Raw genomic sequence first — 12725 nt, 5'->3', positions numbered from 1 at the left:
GGGAAGTCCCCTCAATCCTTTTTATGGCTGAATAATTTTCCTTTGTATGGATATAACACTTTTGTTCATCCATTCGTCAGTTGATGGATATTTGGGTTGTTTCCACTTTGGGGCTATTATGAATAATGCTGCTACGAACATTTATGTGTAAGTTATTGTGTGGACATATGTTTTCATTTCTTTGGGGTTTCTGGGTCATGTAATAACTATGTTTAACTTTTTGAAGAACTGTTTACCAAAGTGGCTGCACCATTTTACATTGCCACCAGCAATGTATGAGGGTTCTAACTTCTCCATGTCCTCATCAACACTTGTTATTGCCTGTCTTTTTTATTATAGCCGTCCTAATAGATGTGAAGTGGTATTTCATTGTGGTTTTGATTTGCATTTCTTTAGTAACTAATGATTATTAGAGTGCATTTTATTGTGTGCATATTGACCATTGTATATCTTCATTGGAGAAATGTCTATTCAAAAATACTTTGCCCATTTTAAAATTGGATTTAAAAAAAATGTTGAGTTGTAAGAGCTCTTTATAATCTGGATACTATACCCTTATCAGATGTATGATTTGCAAATATTTTCTGTCATTCTGTAGGTGTTTTTCTTTGCACTTTCTTAATGGTGTTCTTTGAAGCACAAAGGTGTTCTATTTTGATATTCAATTTATTTTTTTCTTTAGTTGCTTGTGCAAACGTTTTTAATTTTAATGAAGTCCAATTTATATTTTCTTTTGTTGCTTATGCTTTTGGTATCATATGTAAGAAACCATTGCCTAACCCAAGTTCCTGAAGATTTACTCCTATGTTTTCTTCTTAGAGTTTTATAGTTTTACCTCTTACATTTAGCTCTATCATCCCTTTTCATTTATTTTTTGTATTTGGTGTGAGGTAGGGATCCAGCTTCATTCTGTAGCATTTGAATATACAGTTTTCTTTCTCGATTTAAATGTCTTGGCACCCTTGTTGAAAATCAATTGACTATAAATGTAAAGGTTTATTTCTGGACTCTCAGTTCTATTCCATTGATCTATATGTCTATCCTTGTGCTAGTACCACACTGTCCAATTACTGTAGTGTTGTAGTAAGTTTTGAAATCAGGAAGTGTGAGTCTTCCAACTTTCTTCTTTTTCAAGGTTGTTTTGACTATTCTGTGGGCATCACTTCTGTAGGTCTCACTGAAGTAGGGTCTAATCCTTAGTTTTGCAGTTTTCGGATCTTGATTGTATCAGTTTTTCCCCAAAGTGAACAGTACCAGAGCATTGGTTCATACCCCTCAAACTTGCAAGAAATGCCAAGTTTGATATACCGTATACATTTTGAGATATTCCTTTTTTGGTAACCTCAACCAAAAATGCCTGTACAGGGAACTCCCCCTTACAAGGTGCCAAATTAGTTGACAAAAGTTTGCTTGATAAACATGGAATTGGAAACTAAGGCTGAGGGAGGGAAATAGTATAATGGTTAAGAGTTACAGGCTTTAGGGCCAATCAGTTCTAAGTTTGAATCCTATCTCTGCCACTCAATGATTGTGTAACCAGGGCAAGATTTTGAACCCTCTCCATCTGTAAAATGGGGAAAATAATCCCTTTCTCATAGAGTCGCTGTGAAGATAAAATAACGAATATGCAATACTATAACAAAGTTGGAAGTTGCTGGCTTCCTTGGCTAAACCCTTATAAACCCTTACACAGTACTTGAGACTAGTTAGATTTCAGTAAATGTACCTATTGGAGACACTTGTAGAATGCTTCATTTGGGTTGTGAAGAAAGGCTGTCTGACATAGCACAGGCTTCCTAGTGACCTGAAACATTGTGTCTACAGATATGGGGGTCTTTTTGGTTTGAAAGACTTTGGGTAGGAATGGGCCCAGTTTTACTCTAGAGTGGGATAGAGGATCCTGGAGAGAGCATTGCTACCACCTGGTTCTGGACATTCCATTGCCTGATGGAACTAGTAGGCCAGTGGTACTAGATTTTGATGTTGATGATATTGATTCTTATTAATTTAAATTGCAAAGAGCAGTGTTTACTGATGTAGCCTCTACATTCTGGGATTTAGAGCCATCCTTTGCAATGGTTTTTCCAGAGTGCACATATCCAGGAACCTCAGTTACCAAGAATACTACTAAGATTTCAGAAGTAAGCAAAAACTCATCATTGAGCAAAATAGATGTCAAAAAACCTCATGTGCTTGGGGACTTCCCTGGTAGTCCAGTGGTTAATACTCTGTGCTCCCAATACGGGGGGCCCAGGTTTGATCCCTGGTCAGGGAACTATATCCTGCATGCTGCAACTAAAGATCCCACATGTTGCAACGAAGATCCTTAATGCAGCAAAGAAGATCCCGCATGGCGCAACTAAGACTGATGCAGCCAAATAAGTAAATAAATAAATATTTTAAAAACCACAAAAAACGGCCTTCCCTGGTGGTGCAGTGGTTAAGAATCTGCCTGCCAATGCAGGGGACACAGGTTCGAGCCCTGGTCTGGGAAGATCCCACATGCTGCGGAACAACTAAGCCCGTGCACCACAACTACTGAGCCTGCACTCTAGAGCCCATGAGCCACAACTACTGAGCCTGTGTGCCACAACTATTGAGCCCACGCGCCTAGAGCCCGTGCTCTGCGACAAGAGAAGCCACTGCAATGAGAAGCCCGCACACCACAACGAAGAGTAGCCCCTGCTTGCTGCAACTAGAGAAAGCCCGTGTGCAGTAACAAAGACCCAACGCAGCCAAAAGTAATTAATTAATTAATTAAAAACAAAACCCCCAAAAACCTCATGTGCTTAACTCACAGGAGAACCCCACAGAAAATCTTCACTCAAATCTTGAAAGTCTGAACTAACAGAAGTTTATCTGTGTCTAGGTTCATAGTACAATAGAAGCATTAAAAACAAAAAACGGAAAGAAGGTTGTTAGGTAGGACAATGGAGAAGTGTCAGCCCAGTAGTGATAAAGGAGACAAAAAAAAAAAAAACCAAACAGATGTAAATTTAATCATAAAAACAGCTTTCTAGAGGTCATTATTATAGGGACAAATCTACATAATTTTGAGGGCATTCATTGGTCATAATAAACTGCAACAGTGTTGATAATGATAATGATGCTCCTTAATCACCAAACTTTATTTTTTCAAAGGGCTGTATTCAAGAAAACGTGAGTTTTCTTGGGGAGAAAAGTTCTGTCAAGTAGGTAAAGTTGATAAGTGAGATGTTACTGGCCTTAGATTTGACTCAACAGGTTGGATTTGCAAACTAAAGTGGTATTCAAATAAGTAGTGTAGCGAGCTCAGAGATGAACTGTTTCCGTGCATTCTTATCCTAGTGTGTAGTTGTTATTAAGTATCCTTGAGGGGAATCGAAACTGTAATTGTAACTTCTCTCAGCAGGGTTTTCTCCTAACCCTTTCAGTATCTCAGCTAAATAGAGTTGTGTTGCTCTTCTCTGGAGAGCCTTCATGCGGAATATGAAGATTGAAATTACTTGGCAACTAGCACTCTGTATACCGCGGCCATTTCCATTCTGGTCAGGCATAAACAAGCACAGTGACATTGCTCTATGCTTCTTTGTGAAGACAGAAAGTCAAGAGACTTCTGTCAACTGTAAAGTGAATGTTAGATATCACCCTCCTAGGATCTGAAACGGTAAACAGTTCCGAACAAACATCAGGTAGGCTGGCTGGAGTTTTAACGTTCCATTATTTTGTCTTCTTTCGTTCTAACATGGATGCTGAAGTTTTAGTCAGGTATTAAAGCCAGCTCAGGGCCTGAAAGAGAGACTGGTAGAATTTTAGAATCGGAAGACTTTTAGGAAAATGTGTCCAGCCTCTTCATTTCACAGAAGGGAAAACCGAGGCCTTGGGACACGTTATGATTTAATGTAGGTCACTCAGTTAATTAGTGACAGAGCGAGAGGGAACCCAGGTGTCCCTACGTCTTCTTAGGCCGTGGTTTTCTGTACGCCCCCTACTCCTGGACCAGCGTCACCTTCTCCCCCGCCCTTTTTTTCTGGCGGGGGCGTGGGGTCTTTCTTTCCCTTCATAGCTGTGCAATTTAGAACGTGGGCCTGACCATGGAGATGACTAGGTGTGTCAGCCCCAGCTCTCCACCACTCGAGGCGCATACTCCCTCTAGATTAGGACTTGGGGCTGGATCTCTCCTCAGCCTGGTGCCTTTTCCGCGGCAGGTGCTTAGCACCTGGACTGAATCGCTGCATCATCGCGGCGACACTCTCCTTGCTCCCGATTTTACAGCACAGGCGTGTGCCACCGCAGTCTCAGAGCGAAGTGAGAACGAGGGTCCAAGACTACGGCCGTGTCAAAAGGGAGGCTCTAGAAACTCTCGCGGTTCCTCGGCGGCCCCGGGCTGGCGGGGAGATGCCCAGCGTGTGAGTGACCTCGGCGCCGACCCCGCCACCGGTCAGCCCGCGGCTAGGGCGTGCCTGCCGGGCCTGACGTGGCGGCCCGGCCGCGGGGAGGGGAGAGGCCGCCGCGAGGGCGCGGCCTGACGTGGCGGCCGCGGCGGGGCGGCGACGGGAGCCCGGGCCACTGCACTGCCCCGCGCTCCGGCCAGAGGGCGCCCGGCCCCAACACTTCCCCGCCCCGAGGCCGCCCAGGGCTCTCGGAGTAACCGCACCGGCGATTGGGTCGGCGGCGCGGCGGGGCCATGTTGGAGCCGGGCGGCGACCCCGCCTCCCGCCGCCCTCCGCCCCAGGTCAGGCCGGGCCGTGAGGGAAGGGGAGCGGCAGAGGGGATCCTCCCTCCTCGGTCGCCCGACGCGGCGGGAGCAGCGGCGGGAGCTGCCGCCGTCTCCACCGCCCCTCCGAGCCCGGGCCAATCAGCGGCGCGGGCACAAGTATGCAAATGACGCGCCGGTGCTGCCTGAGTGCCGCTCGCAGGGGCTGGTGGGGTCGCGCTGGGGGAGTGAACTGGGCCAATCAGGCGGGTGCGTGGCGGCGCGGGGGAGGCGGTGCCCCTTCACTCCTCCCTCCTCTCCCTCCCGGCCCCGCGCTGACAGGGGGGCCTGGCCGCGCCGCCGGTAAGTGCTGCAGCTGCCCGTCGCTGCCACCCGCCGCCCCAGGCGTGGGGAGGAAGGCTGGGGGCGCCGCTGGGCAGTGGCCGCTGCTCAACTGGTGGGGAGAGGCGGGGGCGGGTTCTGTCAGCCGGGTGGTCGCCTGAGGCCGCCCCCGCCCGGCCAGCCGCGCGTGTCAGTCTCGGTCGAAGCGGGGGGCGAAAGGGGTGCCTCAGTCATGGCGAAGCCCGAGAACCCGTGAGCGGCGGTGAGTACGTGCCGCCGCCGCCGCCGCTCCGCCGAGGTGGGGGGGTCGGGGCAGGCCGGGCCGCGTTGCCGCCGCCGAGGTGAGGGGCCGGCCCCCGGGGGCGGGCGGGCGAGGGCGCGGGGAGGCCGGGGAGGGGCCGCTGCCCGCACGTGCGGCCCAGCCCGCCCGCGGCCAGCCCCGCTCCTGTCATGGCTGCGGGCTGCTGCCCCCGCCCCCCAGCACGCAGACCCCGGGGTCCGGACCCGGCCGCAGCGCCTGTTGCGTCGGATGGAGGTGAGGGCAGGGCGGGCCGGGCGTGGGTAGGCAGGGCCCCCCTTCCCTGCCCGGTGTGAGGTCGGGGCCTCCCCGTCCGCTCGCTTCCCTCCCGAGGGTCGGGCTTCCCTCCATCCTGCAGCCTCTTCCCCCGCCCGCCTTTCTCGCCTCCGTGACTCATGACAAGGCGTCCCGCGCGAGTGCTGGGTGCCCTCGAGCCCTGGACGCCCTCGGCGCTTTTCCAGGCCTAGGCGTCCGGGTTACGACCGCTCTGCCTCTCTGTGATCCTCCGTCCCGAGGGCCTCTCCACGTCTGCAGCAGGGCCGGGACCCCGGACCCCACCAGCCCCTGTGTGTGTCGGGCCTCCGCCGCGACTCCTGCTTTCTTGGGATCTGGGTGTGGGACGTGATGGGTGGTTCCAGGGCTCTCTTCGCGGACATGCATCCCAAAGCCAAGCACGACCCAGAAAGCCTGGGTGTCTGACTGGCCTGTCGCAGTCGCCAGCTCAGAGTGGTTTCTGTTTGTTCCTTTTTTGGTTTTGTTTTGCCTTTGTTTTTTTCTTGTTTTGTTTTGTTTTGTTTTTAAGGAAAATAAAACTTTTCAGAACAAAGCAGACAAGAATTTGTTTTTTTAATGGTGATATTTACAGTTACTTTCTTGAAAGACTGGGATTTGACGCTTTTGTGACTTTTATCCGTTTATGTGAAATACTCATAAGTACCTCAGAGTCCCCGCCCCCGTTAAATAAAGTTTATTTTCCTTAATGCAGTCATTATCGCAGTTTAATTTCTCAGTTTTGCATTCCACTTTTCAGCTTTTCCTTTTCTCTGATTTCAGTCTCACCACTTTTACTTAAGTAGCTATGATCTTGAAAAGGAAAGAGGGCTTGTTTTGTAATGTTACTCTATCTAAACTCTGTAGAATTGTACAGGTACTTAGAACCATTAGGTCTACGAACACTTGAATATACAGAAACTGAACTTAAGGGGGGATTCCACTTTACAGAGGGAAGGTTGTGCTGTGTTTGTTTTTGCAATGCAAAAGGATGAACATAGTGTTTCTTTTCTGTTTGATTTACAGTACTTGAATTTAAATGTGACTTTTTGCTCATAGGTAGCACAGAGCCTTCCATATGATTGATATTTGATAAATATTTACTAAATGAAAAATATCTATTGCTCCAAGCAAGTAAAACCATGTATCTTCCAAGACTTTTCTGTTTATGCTTCCATTGCCTTAGCACTTCACATTAAATCGTTGTAGTGTACTACAAAGTATTGGCAGGTCTCACTCCTTGGGGAATTTCCTATAAAATGCAGGTCATATAATATAGACATAAAATGATCTGAGAAACAACAAAGTAGTTGCTTCCCAGTTTTGCTTCTGGTATCTCTGTCATCCTTGAACGGTTTTAGGAGAGTGGGTAATTGAGGGTTAAAAAACAAAAACGTTGTGATTGATTAACTAGGAGATGATGTCCTAAGGACATAGGAGATAGCAGTAGGAAGAAAACATTGTGCTGGAGTAACCAGTAAAGCCTTCTTGACTTGGAAAGAGTGCTGATTAGAGAGAATCAGGACTTTGTCACTTTACTAGCTATATAGATGTAGTCAAGTTTCTTAAATTCTGTGAACCTTGGTTTTCTCCAGTTTGACAATTCTGTGATTCTAAGTATCCTGAGATCCTCCTTGAAATGCAAAAATTATGCTTGGATTTAAGTGTTAGAAAAAGCAGAGGTTTTGAAAGAAATAGTGGTATATTGGTATTTCAGGTAAGTTGGCCTTAACCGGAAAACATTTTTAGAATAACTTCAAGTAGGCAAGCATGAATAAAGATAAGCAGTGTTGTCAATGGAAAAAGCCCATGACAAGATAAGATTAATGAAATCATAGCATTTTCAATTTGGAAGTATCTCTAGAAACTTTTAACTCCACACCCCTTATCTAATATAACTGAATGCCTTCCATAAGGCATTGAACTAGACCTTGATAATTTACCTATGGAAACAAGATAGAACTGAAGGAGAGGCTTGTGTACATTTAGGAGGCAGGAACTGAAGTGACATTACAGATTTAGAAGTAAAATCTATTGAAGCTTCTACCAATAGTAAAAGTGTTGGTACATATGAATATTTTAGATTTTCTGAAGAGTTAGATCATTGAAATAAATGTAGTACACGAAAAAGTCAACTACTTCGACAGAGAAGAAAAAAATGAAGTCCTAGAGAGATCAAAGGCTGTAAAGGAAAAATAAATATGATTGAAATAGTAGATCTACTGGGGAAATTTCATCAGGTGTCAGTATAGTGAATAAAGAACACAGTGATAGGAATATGGAAACTTGAGGTAGTTGGTCAGAGTGAAAATGAGTTATGAAAACTAATTATGAGAGTGTGTTGTCATAAATGTTTGAAAAACTTTAAAAGCCAAAGATTAGAATTAGAAGGGATTTATGGAGACTGAGGTAGAATGATTTTATTGTAACCTTTCAAATGTTTTGTAGATGTTGTGGTCTTAACGTGATTAACATGTTTTAACAAAATACAGATTTCTTACATGATGAGAGATTTAGTTTTTTTACACTTATCTACTTTGTAAGTATAAGTTGCCACATTCCAGTTCTATAATTGTCTTCTAACACTTTGTGTCTCTTAACTCCTTATTTGGGCTTCACTCCCCATACATTCTACCTCTCCACATTTTACCAGTCTGAATACTCAGGTCAAATTCCACCTTGTGAATAAAATCATCTCTCATCATTGTAGCCCTTAAGGATTTCTCCTTCCCATGAAATCATACCATTATTTGTCTCACCTATTTGACATCGAGTACAATTTCCTGGCATTCCTTCTATTGTATTGCCTTTGAGTTTGCAGGAACACTTTTTGCTCCTCTCTTTTGGTAACAGTTGGAAAGTTGATCAAGTGACGATGGGAGACCCAGAGGAGGGGAAGCCACTTCAAGCTGTAATTTGTTTCCTGGATTCTAGGTCATGCATATCCATTCATTCATCCACTAAGCAGATTTATGAAGTGATGCTTTTACTTATTAATTTATTATATGTTATGTAATCCTTGCCTTTGTAGAATCTACAGCCTAATAGTGGAAACACATAATGAACAAGCAAGTAAATGTAAAATTACAATTTGGGGTGAATTCAGTAAGGGAAAAGAGTGCTATGAGAGAAAAATGGGGAGGGTTTTAGTTTGTACGGTCAGAGAAGGCCTCTCAGGTGGTGATATTTAAGTCAAGACGTAAAGAATAAGAAACCAGGCAGGAAAAGAGTTTCCTAGAATGGAAAAAAATACGTATGAAGGCAGGAGAGAGGTTAATATGTTGGAAGAAATGAAAGAAGTTCAGGGTGGCAAGAGGATAATAATGGAGGGAAACCGTGTAAGATGAAATGAGAGAGGCAGAGAGCAGATCATGCAGGGCCATGCAGGGCCTTGAAGGACATGTTAAAGACTTCTGGGTTTTACTAAGGACATTGCAGTCATTGAAGATTTTGAAGCAGAGGAGTAATATACTTTAATTTAAATTTTTAAAACATCACTTTGGCTGAGAATGGACTGGAGAAAGGCAAGGGTAAAAGCAAAGACATTGTGCTACTACAGTTGTTGAGGTAAGACATGATGATAACTGGAACTAGGGTAGCAGCTGTAGAGAAGAAGGAATGGAAAAGGATATATGTGTATATGTATATGTAAAATTTGATTTGATAGAGACAGGAGATGGGAATGGTGGTGGAGTTGACAACTGCGTGATGAATTGGATGTAAATGAAAGGTGTCAAAAATGACCTCCATGGACTTCCCTGGTGGCACAGTGGTTAAGAATCTGTCCGCCTGCCAATGCAGGGAACACGAGTTCGAGCCCTGGTCCGGGAAGATCTCACATGCCGTGGAGCAACTAAACCTGTGCACCACAACTACCGAGCCTGTGCTCTACAGTGCGCGAGCCACAACTACTGAGCCCGTGTGCCTAGAGCCCGTGCTCTGCAACAAGAGAAGCCACCGCAATGAGAAGCCTGTGCACCAGGACAAAGAGTAGCCCCTGCTTGCTGCAACTAGAGAAAGCCCGCGCGCAGCAACGAAGACCCAACGCAGCCAAAATAAAATATAAGTAAATTAATTTAAAAAAAAAGATCTCCACGTTCCTGGCTTGAGGAATTAGATAGATGATGGTGAGATGTACTGAGAAGAAGAAGATAGGGGGAGAAAAAGGATTGGTGAGAAATCAAGGTTTGAACACTCTCCATAGACAAGTGCTTCAGAAGGTGAGGACTGGTTTTATCTGAGTGCTGGCTGCCTCAGTGAGGATAGCTTTAGCTACGTGTGTGACAGCACACTAAGACATATTCATAGTGTGTGTTTTTAGCATTTTTTTCTATTAAAAAGTTATTTATTTATTTATTTATTTATTTATTTATTTATTTATTTATTTTTCGCTGCCTTGGGTCTTAGTTGCTGTGTGCAGGCTTGCTCTAGTTGTAGGGAGCGGGGGCTACTCTTTGTTGCGGTGCCCTGGCTTCTCATTGCGGTGGTTTCTCTTGTGGAGCACAGGCTCTACGCACACGGGCCTCAGTAGTTGTGGCTTGCGCATTCTAGAGCACAGGCTCAGTAGTGTGGCTCACGGGCTCTAGAGTGCAGGCTCGGTAGTTGTGGCGCACGGGGTTTGGTTGCTCCGTGGCATGTGGGATGTTCCCGGACTAGGGCTCGAGCCCATATCCCCTGCATTGGCAGGCGGATTCTTAACCACTGCGCCACCAGGGAAGTCCCCATAGAATGCGTTTTTGAGAGGAAGGACTAGGCTTCCTATTTATGTTAGAAAAATTGGTAACTGAAATGATCTTACTTTTTAACAATGTACTTCAGTTTTTGAAAGTTTATTTGTGAATATCTTAATATAGATTATATTAAATATGAAGGGTTGAGAAAAAATGAACTAGAACATAGTATTAGATGAGTTTATGTATTACTTGGGTGATGGTGCAGAATAGAAAAGTCTTGTAGTTTTGATATTCTCAGGAAATTAGCAATCTGAAAGTTATTAGCTTGTAGGCAGTCTGATATTAAATGTATCATTTTAAATGAGGTTTCTGGTGCTTATGAGTAAAAATTATAGCTTATGTCATTAGTAGCTATTATTTGTCAAATAGCTGTAGATATTGATGTTTCTGTTGTAATTTGGCATAATTAAATGTAGTTAGCTAAATGAATATCTAGGGTTTTTTTGTGTGTTTTTTTTTGGTTATGCTTTAGAACTTTTTTAACCAGTAATTTTAGACACTGTTATTGCTACAAATGGACGTGGTTTGAAATTTGAGGGGAAAGAAAGATTATCTTTTTTGGCCATTGGTTATTTCAGCTTAGTTTACCTGAGTAAGCAGCAGCCCTGTAAAGCATATTAAATTTTATCCTAGAGGAATTCCTGGCAGTCCAGTGGTTAGGATTCCATGTTTTCACTGCCAAAGGCCTGGGTTCAGTCCTTGGTTGGGGAACTAAGATCCCACAAGCCATGTGGCCAAAAAAAAAAAAAAAAAAAAAAGAATATTGGACATCAGTGGTTATTCTTCTGAAAGGTAACTGCTAATATATCTTGTTAGTTCTTTTATAAGAAGGAAAAAATGGTGAGGACAATGATTAGGTTTCATATATTTTGCATAAAATTTGTTTTATCTTAAAATTTTGTGCTTTACTACAGTTTGAGTAAATTAAAAAAATTTTTTCCCATGGAATTAGCTGACTTGAATTCAATATATTTCTCTATATTTTCTTAGTTATCTTTGAAAGAGTTGCAGTAATTTTATGGGGACAGAAACTAAAGTACAGGAGGTTAACAAGCAAATGGGTATTTGGAAAATGGAGGCAGTGGATAATTTATTTTCAGTATTTGTCTTTGAACAGAAAGATAGAAACAAGATGATTTCATTTGTACATTTACATTTTTGTTGAGGTAGGAGAGATCTGCTGATGCCTAAAGTTAGAAGGAAAGCAGGCAATTGCAGGGGGTGATTAAAGATCCTCAAGAGAGGTGGAATGTGTGGGTGTAAGTCCCTTTGAAAGCCCAGATGGAATGGTAGGTATTAAGAGATGAAAGATTTATCTTTGGGGAAGAGTCATGCTTCCTCTTCTGAAAATAGTATTTATAGAAGGAAAAAGGGATAGATGCAAGGACAGATACATGGCTTCTGTAAAGATGATTGGTGACTTTCAACTGGAAAACCTCAGAAGTATAAGAGGCAAAATTGTTTTGGGGTGAGAATGGGGAAGTTAGGATTGAAGAATTGAGGAGAGAAAACAAATAACTGCAAAGAGATAGCCTAGAAGCATAGGAAAATGAATTTAAACATTAAACAAAAGCAAGGACCACATTGAAGGTAAAGGTTTGGTGCCAGGCAAATAGTAAATATTATAAATATTACAAATATTCAGAAACATTGAATTGGACTGAGGCAAGGAGGTAAAATTACAGTGGTGATGTTAATAAACTATGGTGGGTTGAGTGAGTGAAAAAGAACACAAGGGTTTTGAAGGTGATGAGAGGACAGCATTGGAGATAATTAGTGAAAGAGTCTGAGGAGGTCTAGAAAAGCCTAACAGCCTTGGGAAGGTTTGAATGACCATAGGTTGTTGGGAAGTCAGAAAAGAGATGACAGGTATGAGAGGGAAAGCTGCATTTATTAAGCACTTACTGTATTTTAGGAACTTTGTATTTTTAAACTCTGCAACAACCTTGCAAGTTAGTGATAATCAACCTGGGTCTCAGTTTTTAGTGTATTTCAAACTATGGAAAATTCTTCATTTAAATCAGTTTCCTGTTTTTAATGTTAATAGTATACACACACACTCTCTTAATTTGGTTATGAGTATGATTGATGTTCAGGACCACTTCAGTTAAACAACTTGACCTGACTCAGTAGCAACTAGGAAACTTATAATCTATCTTCAATATCAGCCCCAAATTAGTTATTCCCAGTTAGCTTTTACCAAGAGTAGAGATGAGATTGTATTTTTAAAGATTTCCCTTTCTGTGCGATGCAAAGCTAAATTAACTATGAATGCCAACAAAGTAAGTTTCAATAATTGAATTTAGTAAGTGACGATCTACAGACTGAGATGTTAATGTGAGCATCAGTTGAGTGCTATTAGATTAGTGGTTTCAGTTCTTTTAAACCAAGGAATGCTTTGTTTTTT

At 43.3% G+C, this 12725-nt stretch overlaps 1 protein-coding gene across 13 annotated transcripts in view; it reads left to right on the top strand.

The window, feature by feature from the left end:
• CHD9 (chromodomain helicase DNA binding protein 9) overlaps positions 1 to 12725 on the top strand; it is a 246307-nt gene that overhangs the window by 46510 nt on the left and 187072 nt on the right. For 5 of the 13 annotated variants that reach the window (XM_081216467.1, XM_081216465.1, XM_081216466.1 and 2 more), the window contains exon 1: positions 5007 to 5038. The exons of 4 other annotated variants lie outside the window; for them this stretch is intronic. The gene's annotated coding sequence lies outside the window, so the exon portion shown is untranslated. 4 more of the 13 variants (XM_081216474.1, XM_081216471.1, XM_081216477.1 and 1 more) reach the window with 3 other exon arrangements.

This window comes from Mesoplodon bidens (genome assembly GCF_964165515.1).
Source record: "Mesoplodon bidens genome assembly, chromosome: 18".
Classification (NCBI taxonomy): domain Eukaryota; kingdom Metazoa; phylum Chordata; class Mammalia; order Artiodactyla; family Ziphiidae; genus Mesoplodon; species Mesoplodon bidens.
This window is presented reverse-complemented; position numbering and strand designations above follow the sequence as displayed.